This window comes from Micromys minutus (genome assembly GCF_963924665.1).
Source record: "Micromys minutus genome assembly, chromosome: 20".
Lineage (NCBI taxonomy): Eukaryota > Metazoa > Chordata > Mammalia > Rodentia > Muridae > Micromys > Micromys minutus.
In genome coordinates, this window is record NC_137955.1 from 20574337 (window position 1) to 20590523 (window position 16187).

Sequence of the window (16187 nt, forward strand, 5' to 3'; positions counted from 1 at the left end):
GCCATGGCGGACTGGTGCTTCCTGGCCTGCTCCTTCAGCCTGCTTTCTTATGCCACCCGGGGTGACCCCTCTCTTTGTAGGGTGGACACACCCATATTGATCACTAATCCAAAAAAAAAAAAAAAAAAAAATGCCATAGGCTGATCTAGTGGGGGCATTTTTTTTTTAAATTAAGGTTCCCTTTTCTTTAAGGCCTCCAGTCTGTCCAGTTAACAGAAGAACTAGCCAGCACACGGTTTTAAGGCTAGACAAGAGGATTCATAGATCAATACAGAAGACAGAAACCGACTCACACATGGTCTCTTCTACCAAGGTACCAAGTCAGTTTGATGAGGGAAGATAAGCCTTTTAAAATAGTCTTTATGCACTGGAGGTGGTGGCGCAGGCCTTTAATTTCAGCATGTGGGAGATGGAGGTAGGTGGATCACTGTGAGTTCAAGGCCAGCCTGGCCTGTAGAGTGAGTTTAGGGAAAGCCAGGGCTACACAGTGAAACCCTGTATCAAAACAACAACAAACCATATATATCCGTTAGGTAGCAGAGCTGGGTGTTTTATTTTTTATTTTGTTTTGTTTTGTTTTTTGATATGGTGGATAGCTTTTTTTTTTTAAAGAGGACAGTTCTTTAAGAAAAAAAATGTGTATATATATATGTATATGTATATATATATGTATGTATGTATATATTGTAGCTGCCTTCAGACACACCAGAAGAGGGCATCAGATCTCATTACAGATGGATGTGAGCCACCATGTGGTTGCTGGGATTTGAACTGAAAACCTCTGGAAGAGCAGTCAGTGCTCTTAACCACTAAGCCATCTCTCCAGCCCCCAGCTTTTTATTTTTTAACCATACATTTTTAGGGTTTTTAAAAATGGCACTCAGGAGTTCACAATACACATTACAACTTACCAACGGTTGCTTGGAATTTCTGTCAACTGTAGTGAAGCCTACAAATTTCCCCTCTTTTGTAGCTCCATTTTCTCCATCTATTTGTATCTGTTGTTATATGTGTGATATCTGGGTTCAGATATAGTAACTCATTGTTTTAATTATTTTTCTATCATTTTGTGTATTTGGTGGGTATTACTCGGGGTCTCATGTAGGCCTGGACCTTGCCAAGTGGCCGGGAACAACCTTGGAACTGTGATCCTTCACCTGCTCCTCAGAGTGCTGACAGGGGAGTGCTGCCTTGCTCAGTCTGTGGTGCTAGGCACTGAGTCAGGGCCTCACACAGGTTAGGGAAGAAGTCTACCAACTGACCTAGAGCCCCAGCAATTTTGTGTCGTTTAAAGAGGCTGAAATCAGGCTTATCTGTTCAGGTCTGCAATCCCAGCTGTACAGGGGGCTGACAGAGGATGAACACAAACTCAAGACCTGACTAGGCAACTTAGTAAGGCTTTGTCAAAAGAAAGGAGAAGGGAGGAGAGGGAGGGGAGGGGAGAAGAAGGGAGGAGAGAGAGGGGAGGGGAGAAGAAGGGAGGAGAGGGAGGGGAGATAATAAAAGCCCTTGAATAAATGATACACCCCGTGGTTGGTACAGATCTGGGAGGATGGAGCAAGAGATTCTCAGTCCTGTGCAGGGACCCCCCTCCCCCATTTCCATACAGGACAATCTCTCAACTCATTTCACAGAAAAGTATTCCTTGATGTCTGCAGAAAAAAAAAAAAAAAAAAAAAAAAAAAACCCACAAAACAAAAACAAAGCTGTTTTGCTCATATAACCCAAAGAATCTATCATTTTAAAACACTGCCTCAGTTAAGGAAATGAAATAAGAATACTCTCAGCATTCTTCATAGGTTTATACCTGTGAGTAGACTGAAAAGCCGAGGATACAGGTGGTCATGCTGAACTCCGCACAAACACGAAGGGGAAGAATATCAAAACCCAGCTGCCCTTACACTTCAAGAAGGCAGTAGATGAAGCCAAGCCACGGAAGAACATGAATCATGGCGTCAAGGAACAAACGTGATCCTCCTCCCTGAGCCTCCCAAGTGCTGCCACGCCTTAATGATGCGGTCAGTGCGGGGGACTGACCTGGGTTTCCGGGCTATCTCCCTAGCCCTGATACACTTCACATGCAAAAAGCAAAATAAACCACACTTTGAAAGGAGTCTGAAGGGGCTAGAGAGGGGGCTTAAGTGCTTAAGAGTCCTTGCTACTCTTGCAAAGGACTGGAGTTCAGATCCTAGGACCCATGTTCATTGCCACCTGCAACTCCAGCTAGTTCCAGGGGACCTGACTTCATCTCTGGTTTCCTAGGTCACACACAGACACACATACATACAGACATATGCTAACACACACACACACACACACACACACACACACACACACTACCTGGCCCTTGGAAACTGAGGCAGGAAAATTAAGTTCCAGGCCAGCCTGAGCTACAAAGTCAGACATTGTCTAAAAAAACAAACCAAGCCACGCCAAACAAATAAAAAACAAACAAACAAACGAAAAAAAAAAAAAAACATAACAAAAAACCTGGAGGGGAAAGCACTGTGTCTGGCTGGCTATGCCTTTATTTCGACAGCTTCTGAGGCTCCAGAGACCGTAAAGAGGAGGCAAATGTAATTAGAGATGCTTTGCTCTCTGGAGTGGTCCCTAACCGGGGCTGACTGAAGAAGTGATTACACCCGGTTGGAGAGACAGTTTAGGAGCCGCCTGCCAGGGAGCCAGCAGGCAGCAGGCTTTCCAGCCAGCTCTTGGAATTACAACGTTCCGTGGAGCTTGCTAATTGACCTGTATTTTTGACTGGAAAAAAAAAAATCACCAAGGAGGCAAATGAAACTAGATAAAGAGGATCTCTCTTCTCACAGGGCAGCGCCAGAGCCGAGTGCAACGCCCCGGAGACGGATCATAATTTAAATGCAAAAGCATTTTCCAGAAGGTTCTGGCAAGCCATGAAGGCAAACGCGGGGGTGGGGGGCAGTGATGGGGTGGGTTTCGGATGGGCATCTCAGGTCGTCACTGCCTCCCTCCAGCCCCCCACGTTGCTTCAGCTTGCCTTTTTGCGATTACAATTGTAAAGCTAAGAGTGCTCTGTGAGAACCATGCTGGTGTTATTCATTTACATGCAGATCTAGGCTGTGCTGTGCAGAAAAACTTTAGCCTGAGTGAGGTAAGTACTTAACTGTTGTCGGGAGAAAAGGAGACTGGGGTGGAGGTAGGATCCAGTTGTTTTATTTTATTTTATTTTATTTTTTAAACCATGTGGACACCTTCTGTAATTGTTTTTGTTTTTATGATAATTAGCCTTGACACCTGGGGGCAATATATATATATATATATATATATATATATATATATACACACACACACGTTTATCTGTTGTTATTTGAGAATGTTTCCTGTCTCTGAAAACTACACAAATGTAAGAGTAACTTAGCTCTAATACAATAACCTGCCCGACCTGCATGGGATGATGGAATCCAACACTCAAAATAGAGAAAGTTTTGAATCATGGAATAGATGGCAAGGAAGGGCATAGCAGGCCCAACGTAGGCCCAGCAGCATAATTACCAACTGACTGTGAAACACTCAAATACTGATGTCCCTTCCTGGTGCATACGCTTGTTCTGCCCTGGCTCACTTGGGTTCCTGCCCAGCTGATCTTCAGTCTCACTCTTTCTGCTTCTGAGCGCCCAGGACCCTGGAAGGGTCCCCAGATGCTGAAAGAATTGACTTGAGTCGCACAGATATTTTTAAAGGTGGCATGACTCCTCAGCAGGTAGAAAAATAGATACTTCTCTTCTAAGAATATCTTTTATCATCCAAAAAGTTAAACACTATAAGCAATATGACGGGGGGGGGGGGATGAATATTTTTAAATACTTTTATGCCTTTCTCTAAAACAAGAACAGGTTTGCTAGAAGTGCCCTGGGGCAGCTCGTGTCTGGTGGAAATTTTCTGAAACACTGTGGGGTAGATGAAAAGTCCCTTTGCTTTCCTGTGACAGGCCACCGTTCCCCCAGAAGAACGCAGCAGGTGGGTAGACATTCCTAAGGGACCACCTGAGTTGGAGGCATCAGAACATTTGTAAACCGGTGTTTGCACCAGTCCCTAAACAACCAAAACAACCCGAGTGTGAGGGCTGCCAAGGCTAATGGGACCACACTAAGTGTAGAAAAGCCTTATTTCTTCCCAGGTTTTATTTTTAGGATGTGCTAAGTTAGTCGCTTCCAACAGATTTAATTTTATTTTTAAAGCACACACACACAAAAATAATCTCCACCCTGTCTGTATGACCTTCTCTGCACCTCTTAGCTTCCCAAAACAGCTCTTTAAATATACACACCGAGGCCTTGCCCGGGCCCTTCTTCCTGCTCCTCCATGGTTTATATCTCCCCAAAGGAGCCAAGAGCAACACAAAGTAGCAGTAAGTTAAATCCTACCTCTTAGGCTCCCGTGTCTGCCTGGGATCCCAAGGCATCCCCAGTCTCTTTCCCCCAAAGACCACAGACTTACAGTTAAATGTCCATTCTAAAGGTCTCAGGCCAGGTGCCTTTACAAATCTGGCTTCCCCAAAAAGAACACATTTGCCCCCCCACACACACACCCAGTCCTTAAACTTTCTCTCTCTCTCTCCTTTTCTCTCTTAAAAAAACTGCTGATTCCAATTTGTGTTGACTAAATATTCTTGGGGTTGGGGTCTGCCCTGAAGTGTGGCTGACCTAGGAGGGGTTACTCTTAAAGGAAACTAGCTGACTCTTCCTCTCCCAGCAGCTACCAAATGCCAACTGCTCTTGAGGGACGGGTAGGACTTTGTGCTCACCTCCCCACCTCCTTCCGGAGATTTGGTCTGGCTTGAGGTCGCAGAGGTCTTATGTCACAATCACTGTATTCACGCACTGTCCTGCCTGACATATCTAAAAAACATTGTTTCATCACCCCTGGGTCTTGCAATCTTTTTGCCCCCTCTTCCATGAAGTTCCCTGAACCCTAGGAGGAGGGATGCAATATAGACATATCTTTTACAAGTGAGCCTTTTTTAAAAAAAGAGTTATTTATTGTATATATGCCTGCAGGCCAGAAGAAGGCACCAAATCTCATTATAAATGGTTGTGAGCCACCGTGTGGTTGCTTGGAATTGAACTCAGGACCTCCGGAAGAGCAGTCAGTGCTCTTACCCGCTGAGCCATCTCTCCAGCTCTTGGTTCTCCATGTTTTATGACTCAAGTATGCGGTATCTTCAGCCAATAGAGCTTCACCTACAACTTCTGGAGGGTTACCACACACAGTGGCAAATTGCTTGTAATATTTGGAGGTCTGTGGAGACCTCACTCAACAAAAAGAGATATCTCAAAAAAGATACCCTGTTCTTCGTTTATTTCCTGGTTATTGGGCTGGAGAGAGATGGCACGGTGGTTCACTGATGCTCTTCCAGAGGTCCTGAGTTCAATTCCCAGCAACCACATGGCGGCTCACAACCATCTATAATGAGATCTGATGTCCTTTTCTGGTGTGTAAAGACAGCTACAGTGAAATCATACAAATAAAAATAAGGAAAACTTGATTTCCTGGTCATTGTGACTCAAACAACAATACATACACATGAGTGACTTTCTCTGTCATAGGCTGTGGAGTCAATACTGATGCAGTTGAGTCTTGTGGAAGATCAATTTCTACTTCTTTGAGGAACTTCCACACTGATTTCCACAGTGGCTACACTAGCTTGCACTCCCATCAGCCGTGAATACATATTCCCATCTCCAGCATTTGTTTTACGGCTATTAATTCTGACTGGGAGAGGTGAAATCTCAAAGTGGTTTTAATTTGCATTTCTCTGGTGACTAAGGATGTCAGCAATGCTTCTCTGCCATTTCTTACCTCATCCTTTGAGAAGTCGGTTTATTTCCGTGCCCTATTTTGTAACTGGGTTGTTTTATCCATGTTTAGTTTTCTTTTCCTTTTCCTTTTTAAATATATTTTTAGATACTAGCCCTCTGTCGGATATATAAGAGCTCCCTGCGCCCCCCCGCGCCCCATTCTGTAGGCTATCTCTTCACCAGAATGAGGTGTCCTTTGCTACTCAGAAGTATTTTAGTATCATGTGGTCCTGTTTGTCAAGTGCTGGTCTTAATGCCTGTGTTATTGGGTTCAATAAATAAATTCAAGAATATTCCCTACTTTCTCCCCTGTCAGATTCAGGGTATCGGCTCTTATGTTGAGGTTCTTGAGTCATAACAACCAATGAAATAGAAGCTGTAATTAAATATCTCTAACTTAAAAAAACAAAACAAAACAAAGCCCAGGACCAGATGGTTATAGCACAAAGTTCTACCAGGCCTAACAAACAGACAGACAGACAAACAAACACTAGCAACTAATACTCCTTAAATATGCCTTAAAGTAGAAAAGGGAGGAAAATTTCCAAACTATTTTTATGAAGCCAGTATCCATTATTACTCTGATACAAAAGCCAGACAAAGCTCTAACAAAAAAGTAAAGTTATAATCCAACCTCTCTAATGAACATATATACCAAAATTGTCTATAAAATACTTGCAAACCAAATTTAAGAGTGTATCATAAAGATTACCTACCACGATCCAGTCAGCTTCATCTCAGAGTTGTAGAAGTAATTCAACATATATAAATTAATAAATGTAATCCACCAGACAGAGAAACCACATGGCCATCTTAGATGCAGAGAAAATAAACCTTTTAAAGAATTCAGTATCCATCCCTTCATGATAAAAGCCCTGTGGAGTCTAGGGATATGGAGACATCTCAGAGTAATAAAGACAATTTACAAGAATAATTATCCCTGCTAAATACAGAGAAACCAAAGACACTTCCACTAAAATTAGGAACAAAACAAGGATTCCTCTCTCCATTTCTGTTCAGCATAGTGTGTTAAATCTTAGCTAGAGCGAAAAGAAAACAAAGGGGTGCAAACAGGAAAGGAAGGCATCAAAGTACCCTTATTTGCAGATTAGATATGATTTTAAATATAAAAAAACTATCCAAAATGCTCAGGGGAAGTACTTTCTTATTATTTTCTCCTCTCTACAACCTGATGTTTATTGCTAAGTTATCTATACGCCCACTGAACACATTTATATACAAATTATGTTCAGCCTGTCTAAAACTAGCCTTCTCTTTCAGATCTTCAATACATTCTAACATTCAATGGAAACAAGGATATAATAGGTTCCAAATAAATACTAGTAAAAGCTAACCAAAAATAACTGAAGCATACTATATGTGGTTACTATGTATGTACCCTCAGACAGATATTTTGAGGTAGCTATTCTTTTAGCTGGGGTCAAGTCTGTATGATAGATTTTGTTATAACAGTGAGCAATATTGAAAGCTACTTTTATTAATTACTTACTACATACCAAACACTGTTTGGAATCAATGTTCCATTGATTTAGTCACTGTAACAATTTCTGTAAGATAGAGACTAAGTTACTCTCTTATTGCTGCAAAGAGATACCATGACCAAGGTGACTTATAGTAGAAAACATCTAGTTGGGGGCTTGCTTACATTTTCAAAAGGTGAGTCCAAGAACATCATGGCAGGGAGTATAACAGCAGACAGGCAGTGCAGATACTGGTGCAGTAGCTGAGAGCTCACATCTTATCCACAAGTTGGAGTCAGAGAGGGTAGTGGGAGAGTAGAGAGAGAAAGGGAGGGCTGGAGGGAGAGAGAGACACACACAGAGAGACAGAGCAACAAAGAGACTGAATCTGAACTGGACTTTTGAATCTCAAAGCCCATCCCCAATGACACTCTTTCTCCAATGAGGCCACACCTCCTAATCCTTCCTAAAACAGTTCCACCAACCAGGGACCAACATTCACATATGTGAGCCTACAGAGACCAGTCTCATTCAAGCCACCACAGAGAACATACTGGCCATTCTGCTGACGAAATAAACAGTTTAAAAATGTTGAGAACTCTGTCCAACCCCAGACAACTAGTAAGTGAGGGTCAGTCCCCTTGAATGCTTTGATTATGCCCCTCTGGTAAGCAGAGGAACAGGAAGGGGAAGGGGGAAAGAATTAATTAAAGCAACGTATCATGAATACATGTGTGTGAGTGTGTGCACGCGCACGTTCATTTGTGTGTGTGTATAGTTTTTTTTTTAATTTTTAAAAAATCCTTAAAATTCTTAAGAACAGGGCAGAACAGCCATGAACAGTAAAGAGTCTCTCAGGACACATTCTAGCAACAAGTAAACTAACTTAACCTTCTTAACCTTTGGTTTCCTGAAGAAAACACAACCAGTCTTTGGCTCTCTGGAGACTGCAGCTTGGATTTTTAGGCCAGTTATGCCATTATGTCACTGAATACTGCAAAAGAGCTTGGAATTTGCACTATGTCATTTTTAATTCTACCTGGACTGGCCTTGAACTGCTGGGTTCAAGATCTCTTTGTACATTAGCCTCCTGAGTATCTGGGATCACAGCCTCTGCAGCAACTAAAAGAAGCCTGGCTTCCTTCTTCCTTCCTTGCCAGCCTTTCTTCCCTTTAGCCTCCATGCAGTGTATTTTGTGTTTTGGCTTTGTTTTGGATGGTTGTAGTGGTGGTGGTGTGTATGTGTCTGTCTGTCTGTCTGTCTAGGTCAAATCCAAAGCCTGTAGGCACCAGGCAAACACTTCCCACCACTGAGGGCATACCTAGGCCATGTTCTTCACAGTGGCTTTCCTTCCTCACTACTGAGGAAATGTCTCCCTTCTGCAGAAAGCACATGCCAGTTCTTGTAACTGGACTAAAAGCCAATTTCTCTACATAAAATTGATTTGAGTGAGGGTCCAAGCAGATGAACTGAATAATAGTCTCTTATAATCCGAGCATATGCAGAGCTCTTAGAAGTTGAATTGAAAAGATTTTAATTTGTTCTTTTTGTATTTGAGTAGACAGATGTGTAAGAAAAATAAATTCTGAAGGAAAAGAGGAAGAGGAGAAGGAAGAACAGGAGGAAGAGGAAGAGGAGCTGCCACCAACAGAGGGACTAGAGAGATAGCTCAGAATTAAGAACACTGCTCTTGTAGAGGTCCGAGGTTTAATTCCCAGCACCCACATAGTCACTCTGAACATCTGTAACCCCATTTCCAGGAGATCTGGTGATCTCTTCTGACCTTCACAGGCATCAGGCATGAACATGGTGTAGACATACATTCAGAAAACACTCCTACACATAAATTTTTTCTTGTTTTTTCTTGTTTTTTCTTTTTCCAGACAGGGTTTCTCTGTGTAATCTTGGCTGTCCCAGAAGTCACTCTGTACACCAGGCTGGCCTCAAACTCAGAGATCCGACTGCCTCTGCCTCCTGAGAGCTGGGATTAAAGGTGTGCTCCACCCTGCTTTAAAACAATAATTTTAAGCTAGTAGAACTAGCTTAGTAGAGGGCTTCATCAAAGGAGGACAAAAAATAAGGATGGGGGAAAATGAGAGGACAGGCGGTCAGAACACCCACGTGCATCGGAACTGACAACCAGCCCTGTGTTGCATGGCTTAAAGGAGGCCAGGAAAGAACTATTGCTTGCCAGATGCCTTTGAATGTGAGAACTTACCAAGAAGAGGTGTTTTCACAGCCATTGGATATTTGGCAAGAAATAGCAATTGGGTTCCTAAGAACTAAAGTAACAAAAAATATATATAAATGTTTTTTTTTTTTCCCAGAAAATCTTATAAAATAAAGAGAGAGGGATACAATCACAGTTTACAACTTGGATAGGCACTGAACATTTATTGCACAATCTTAACAACGTACACTCAATATGGATGTGACTTAACTGGGATATAATTTATGGGAGAGGTCGAAAGACAGAGTTTTCCACTATGGACCAGGCAAGACTTTTGCTCCCTGCAGCTATTCCTATGCAGTTCCTAGAACATAACTTCAGCCCCTGATTCTCTTTCCAGCCCGCTCCTTGCTTAAAATCTAGGTTACTCAAACAATGGCTGGTGAGCTTTGAGAACAACTCCTATCTTTAAAAAGCCATCCTTGTACTGTATCTGAAGACTACAGAGGTGCTTCCAGCTAATGCCCTATAAAATATTTAGCTATCTTACCTGAGACTAGATGCTAATACAAGCTTTTATGTTGGGAGGAAGGGGGGGCACAGGAAGGGAGAGGAGAGAGGGAGGGAGGGAGGGGGTGGGAAGAATATGTTACAGAGCACTTGTGGTCTGGGGACTGCCTAAGGAGTTGTTCTCTTGCCTCCCATCTTGTTTGACACGTTGTCTCTTGTTTTGTTGTTGTGCTGTTGTGTGTTCCCAGAGCTTTCTGGGAATTCTTCAATTTCTGCCTTCCACATCATTAGGACTGCTGGAGTTAAAAACAAGAGCACTGCCAATTCTGGCTTGTACTTGGGTTTGGGGGATTGGAACTAAAGTCCCCAGGTGTCTGAGTCAGGGTTTCTATTCCTGCACAATACATCATGACCAAGAAGCAAGTTGGGGAGGAAGGGGTTTATTCCAGCTTACACTTCCATATCAAAGTTCATCACCAGAGGAAGTCAGGACTAGAATCAAGCAGGTCAGGAAGCAGGAGCTGATGCAGAGGCCATGGAGGGATGTCACTTACTGGCTTGCTTCCCCTGGCTTGCTCAGCTTGCTTTCTTATAGAACCCAGGTCTATCAGCCCAGGAATGGCACCACCCACAATGGGCTGGGCCCTCCCCACTTGATCACTAGTTGAGAAAATGCCTTACAGCTGGATCTCATGGAGGCATTTTCTCAACTGAGGCTCCTTTTTCTGTGATAACTCCAGCTTGTGCCAAGTTGACACAAAACTAGCCAGTACACCAGGTTTGCATGGCAGATGATTTTTACCCACTGAGCCACCTCCCAGGGTTTTTTGAAGATGTAGTTGAGTCTCGTCTACAAGCTATACTGAAAATAAAAAAATGGAATAAGAAAGTTGGAGGAAGTAGATCAAAAGAGTTAAATCCATACCTAGGAGAAGAGTAACTCAGTCGGTGACGTCTAAACTAAGATAATTAGTTGGATATAGGAAGGTAAGTGATAATGTGAAGTGTTCAAAGCTGACAGTGACTGTATTTGGGGAGTGTAAGTGCTACTATTACAGTCTTGTTGGACGGCTGTGGCGCACACCTTCAATCCCAGCACTCAGGAGGCAGAGGCAAGTGGATCTCTAAATTCAAGGGTCGACCCGATCTTTGGAGGGAGTTCCAGAACAGCCAGGACTACACAAAGTAAGGATCATCTTAGAAAACAAAAACAAACAAACAAACAACAACAAACCCAGGAAAACAAACACTAGTGGAGACAGGTGTAATTCTTGGAGGCTAGCCTGGTCTACAGAATGTGTAGAACCCTTTTTAGATTCTGGTGATACAGCTTGACTCTCCTTCTCTGCAGCCTGATTTATCCTTAATGCCCTCTTCCATTTGCTTTGTCTTACTCTGCTTTTCCCTCACAGCTGCCCTTTCATTTCTACTCTTTCTGTCCGAAACTCTTCCATTCCCCACCCCCGCTTTGTCTCTCTTCTCACCCTAAGTTGTAGAGAGCTTTTGGGGCCACTTGGCAAGAATTTGACATTGGGCCAGGACAGAGAAGTCAGCTCAGGCAGGAATCTGATTTTAGGCTAGAACAAAGAAGTAGGCTTCAGGCAAGAGCATGACTTTGGGCTAGGACAGGGAAGTAGGTTCAGATATCGATAAGCTCTTAGAAACAGTGATCTCGGGACTTTGTTTATTGCCTGGCTTGTTCCTTTACTATCTGTGTTTAGTGCCTTGCTGGTTCCCATAACCTAGAACTGACCTCATTACTTGCATGTCATTAAAATGGTATAAAAGCAGACTAGGGAAAAATAAAAGAGCAGCCTCAGGACTGGCTGGAGTATTGTCTAATTTTCTTTCTTTCTTTGTTTCTCCCTCTTTCAAAGATTTATTTATTTTATGTATACTGTAGCTATTTTCAGACAGACCATAAGATCTCATTACAGATGGTTGTGAGCCACCATGTGGTCACTGGGAATTGAACTCAGGACCTCTGGAAGAGCAGTCAGTGCTCTTAACCGCTGAGCCATCTCTCTCCAGCCCATTTCTTTTTAATCCTGGCTCCTGCACAGAAGAACCTGTTGGCTGACTGCCTGAGCTGGCTTGGTCACTAAGTTCTCTAAGTCTTGACTGATACCCACCTTCATAAACATTGTAAGTGACTTAGGGTTTTGTTTTAATTTTCCAGGTGCTTGGCTGAAATCATTTGTCTTTGGACTGCACCTTGTCCACCTGCACAATATTTTATATTGCCGTGGCTGAGCTAACCTTGAAGCTATTCAAAGTAATTAATTAAAACTATAACAGAGTTCATTCTGGCTGTGTGCTATTACAACCATAAGTGACTTGGGTGGGTTTTTTTTTTTTTTCCTGAGATTTATAACAAATTCTAGAAAATCAGCCAATGAGTGAAGACTTTTTAATCCTAGAGAAATACATATTGGAGTTGAATGTAAAGTCTATTTTAGTTTCTAAGATTCACAAAATGAAGCTTTCTGTGTCGCTGAAAACATGGCTCTACTCAGACAAAATCTCTGTGTTTCCCCCTTTGTACTATAAGTCCAGATGCTTTTGAAATTTCCATCCATATACCATCAATCTGCCAGACTGATGTCTAGAAATAAAAGAAATGGTGGCTGTTGACGAATTATGTCTTTAAAGACACTGCTTGTCCCAAATTACATTTTCTAAATGAAAACCCTAAGGTCAAATGAGAGCATAGAGTTCTATAACCCATTTGTAATCATGACTGGGAAACTTGGATTCATATAAACCTGCCTTTATTTGAGATGCAGCTTAAATAAGGAAAAGCACACACTTCAACCCCAAATCCAGCCACATTTCTCCCTACCAGAAAAGGGGCTTTCTTGAAGGTTTTTCCAGGTCTACCAACCACCTAATAGTGGTCAGTCCAAAAATAAGTGCTTGAGAGCTGTACTAAGCACATTCAACAGCCTGGCAACATCAATCTGTGGAGAACTGGCCCCAGCTCAACCCCCCCCCCCCCAGTAGCCTTTGCCGGGACTCCCACCTACATTCTCCAGCTCCTAATTAGAAAGCTAATTAGAATTCCAAATTTATCCGGTAAATAGAGAGGGCTGTCTAGTCCCAGGCCAGGATTCCTTGAACATCAAACAGCTCCTCTGTCCTCTGTTGGTTCAGTGAGTGTGGGAAGAGAGCTGGGCCCTCGGGACCGGTGGCCATCTGACTTGCTGGAGGGCAGTGGTGTTTTTTCTCATTTGTATGAGAGGAAAGGTCTGAAGAACAGAATGCAAATTTGGAAAAAAGAAAACTTGAGAGAGAGAGAGAGAGAGAGAGAGAGAGAGAGAGAGAGAGAGAGAGAGAGAACAACAAAAACCCACCAAAGCATGGCTTAGAGTTTAACTACTTGAAAGGAAAAGAAACATATCTTTTTATGAATTCTGTTATTGCTATGGCGCCGGGAGGGGACATGAGGAGTTCCCTTCAGGAACAGTTCCTGGTTCCAGCCAGGCAGCCTCTTTAAGTGCAGGGCACCTTCTTTAGTTACCATGGCAACCAAAAATTACACGGGCTTTTGCAACACTAACAAAACCCATCTCCTCAAGTGCTTCTGTGAATCTCACTGAATGCTGATGATGCAAACTGTGTACAGATTTTCAAACATTTCTTTAAAAGAAAAAAAAAAAAAAATCCCTATCACGTTAAACAAATACCCGTTTTACATTCCTGTTTGAAATCGTACCTTGGAACAATTTTTTGTTCCTCTGGTTTTACTCGTTTCCCTTTGGATAGCCCAGGCCCCAGAGTGCAAACACGACTTGTTTAGTTTCCAAACTTGTCTGAATTACACGGTGAGCAGCGTTTAGAATGTGATTCATTTGTCCTTATTTTGAAATGGAATGTGTGTGTTGGGGGGAGGGGGGTTAACTTGGAGCACTCTTGTCTACCACACCCCGGAAAGGGGAACCTGGAATGGGAAGAAAGAGAGAGAGCGATAGGGTGAAGTAGAAGGAAGAAAAGAGGAAGAGGGAAAGGGGAGGGGGAGTGGATCTCTCGGCTTCTCCGTCGGAACCAATGGGTTCTGCTTGCAGAAGGCGTTTTAAAGACCTTGTTGAAGTCTCTTCCTGGTTCTATCTCCAAGTCCTCTACCCCCATTATAAAAAATCCTAGAGAGATGTCCGGGAAGAGACACGAGGTTCCTCCTTACTTTGTTGGATCTTCCCAAAGAAGCACCTTTCTCTAGGGAGGATTCTGGTGTATGGTGTCCTTGAAGGTTCATGCCACTGCCACCCCTCCCCCGGGCACAGCTGTGAGAAGTTCCGTCCATTCCTAATCCAGGTCACACAGGTGCTCAGCCCTAGTTGCAAACTAACGGATTTGGGCTGGCTCCTCGCTCTTGTGGTCCAGAGAACCGGTGTGGGTATGCGAGACGCTAGGCTGCCCTCTGACTCACGTGTGGGAGCACAGACAGACACGGGTGACAGCACGGTGCACACACGCGCCCAGAGCAGGGCACCTCAGACAGGGACAGGGTAGCCTGCGCCCTGGTGTCAATGTCCCCTCCTGCAGAGTGCTAATTGACCTGGTGGCCATCCCTTCTAACCTCACTTCCCCGCCACCGCAGACCAGAACTCGTGTCTCCCTTTCTCCCCTGAGATCCTGGAGAAGTGTCTCTTTCTAGCCGCGCACATCAGCAGCCCGGAGATGGCGAGTCTAGCGTGACCCAAGCGCTGGCGACGAGCCCCGCTTACCTCGGTCCGGAGGCCGCCTGGGGAGCTCGCTGCGCGGCCAGGCTTGGCGCGCACAGTGGAAGGCGCTGGCACAGGCTCGTGAGTGTCCCGGGGCCCAGACGTCTGGGTCGTTCCTATGGCTCTGAGAACTGGTGGGTAGATCTGACCCACAGGGCCGTGGCAAACCCCGCTGCCTGTCTACGCCTAGCTCCGCCACCAGAGCCCAGTGTCTCTCGCAGCGTCCTGAATAGGACCAATCCCGAGCGGGGGGCTGGCTCTGGGGGAGCAGGGAATGGAGACTGGATGGTCACTGCGACGGGAAGCCGGCCTGGACTTGGCAGGCTGGTTTCTATGGCAGCCAGGAGGGAGGAGCGGAAGAGATGGGGGTGTGTAGTTGTGTGGGAAGGGGGACACCCACTGCAGACTCTCCGGGAGGGGGTTTGGGCCTAGAGCGACGATGGGAAGCAGAGACACAGCAGAAAACAAGCCAACTTAACACTTTGCTGGAACAGCCCCTGGGCGCTCTCCCATTCCTTCCCTCTAAGTGACTGCGACACTACCCTGTAATCTTTCCAACAGAGCTGAGACTTCCAGCAAAGCACCGCGACAGTTCCTCCGGGTGAGTAGCAGGGCTTAAGCTCTGCAGAAAGAAGTGCTTCTGTCTGCTTGCGCACACTCAGGCCTAGTTCCCAGGGTACCACCTAGTCGTGGCCCTCTTACTGCTTGTCTACTCTCTGCCGTGATCCGGCTGGCGGTAGGTGTCAAACGTTCTTTTTCTAGTTTACAAACTAGGAAGCCAAGTCATTGGGTTGAGTGTAGTGCTGGGAATTTGATTCAGAATATAGACGGTGGAGTTAACCTGCTTGTTTAATAGAGGAGGAAACAGAGCTCAGAGTTTCATTAGATGGTTGGATGGCCGAGGCCGATCTAGGAGTCTAAGTTCAGCTGTGTGAGCAGTCCAACCACTTTCTTGATTACTGCTCACCCCATGTACCCCTGGATGCCAGGGCAAAATTACAAGAATCAAGATCACCGACATCTAAAATTCTTATGAGGCAGAAATTGGGGGTGGGGGGACGCGTCTAGAAGAGTCTGTTTTCTTTTTCTATTTGCCAGACAGTGTATTAAATAATTTTACAAAGACTAACTCCCCACAGCAATCTGAGTAGCTCCGGTTTAGCAGATAAGGAAACTGAAGCAACGACAGACATGCTTCAGTTAAGGTCCACAAGCTGTGGAATGATCACTGGGGCTGGGACTGGAACCCAAACACTGACACTCCAGACACACCTTTCTTTGCTGCTGCCTCCTGAGTGTTCCTTAAAGGGGTCAGGAACAATAAGGGCGAGACTGAAAACCTTGGACAGCGCCATGCTCAGGGCCACGTGCAGGGAAGCCCAGGGGCTCTCAAAGGACTGCTTGCCAACCCAGTGGGGCGGGGTGAAAAAAGATTCTCTGTCTTCAACCAAACAAATAATTCTGAAGTAGT

The 16187-nt window shown here is 44.4% G+C and overlaps 1 protein-coding gene across 1 annotated transcript in view; it reads right to left on the reverse strand.

Annotated features, from left to right (window-relative positions):
* Positions 1-14800, reverse strand: part of NIM1K (NIM1 serine/threonine protein kinase) — a 43284-nt gene extending 28484 nt beyond the window's left edge. Inside the window, exon 1 of the mRNA XM_080933588.1 lies at positions 14720-14800. The gene's annotated coding sequence lies outside the window, so the exon portion shown is untranslated. The remainder of the gene's footprint in view (positions 1-14719) is intronic.
* Positions 14801-16187: the final 1387 nt, after the last annotated feature.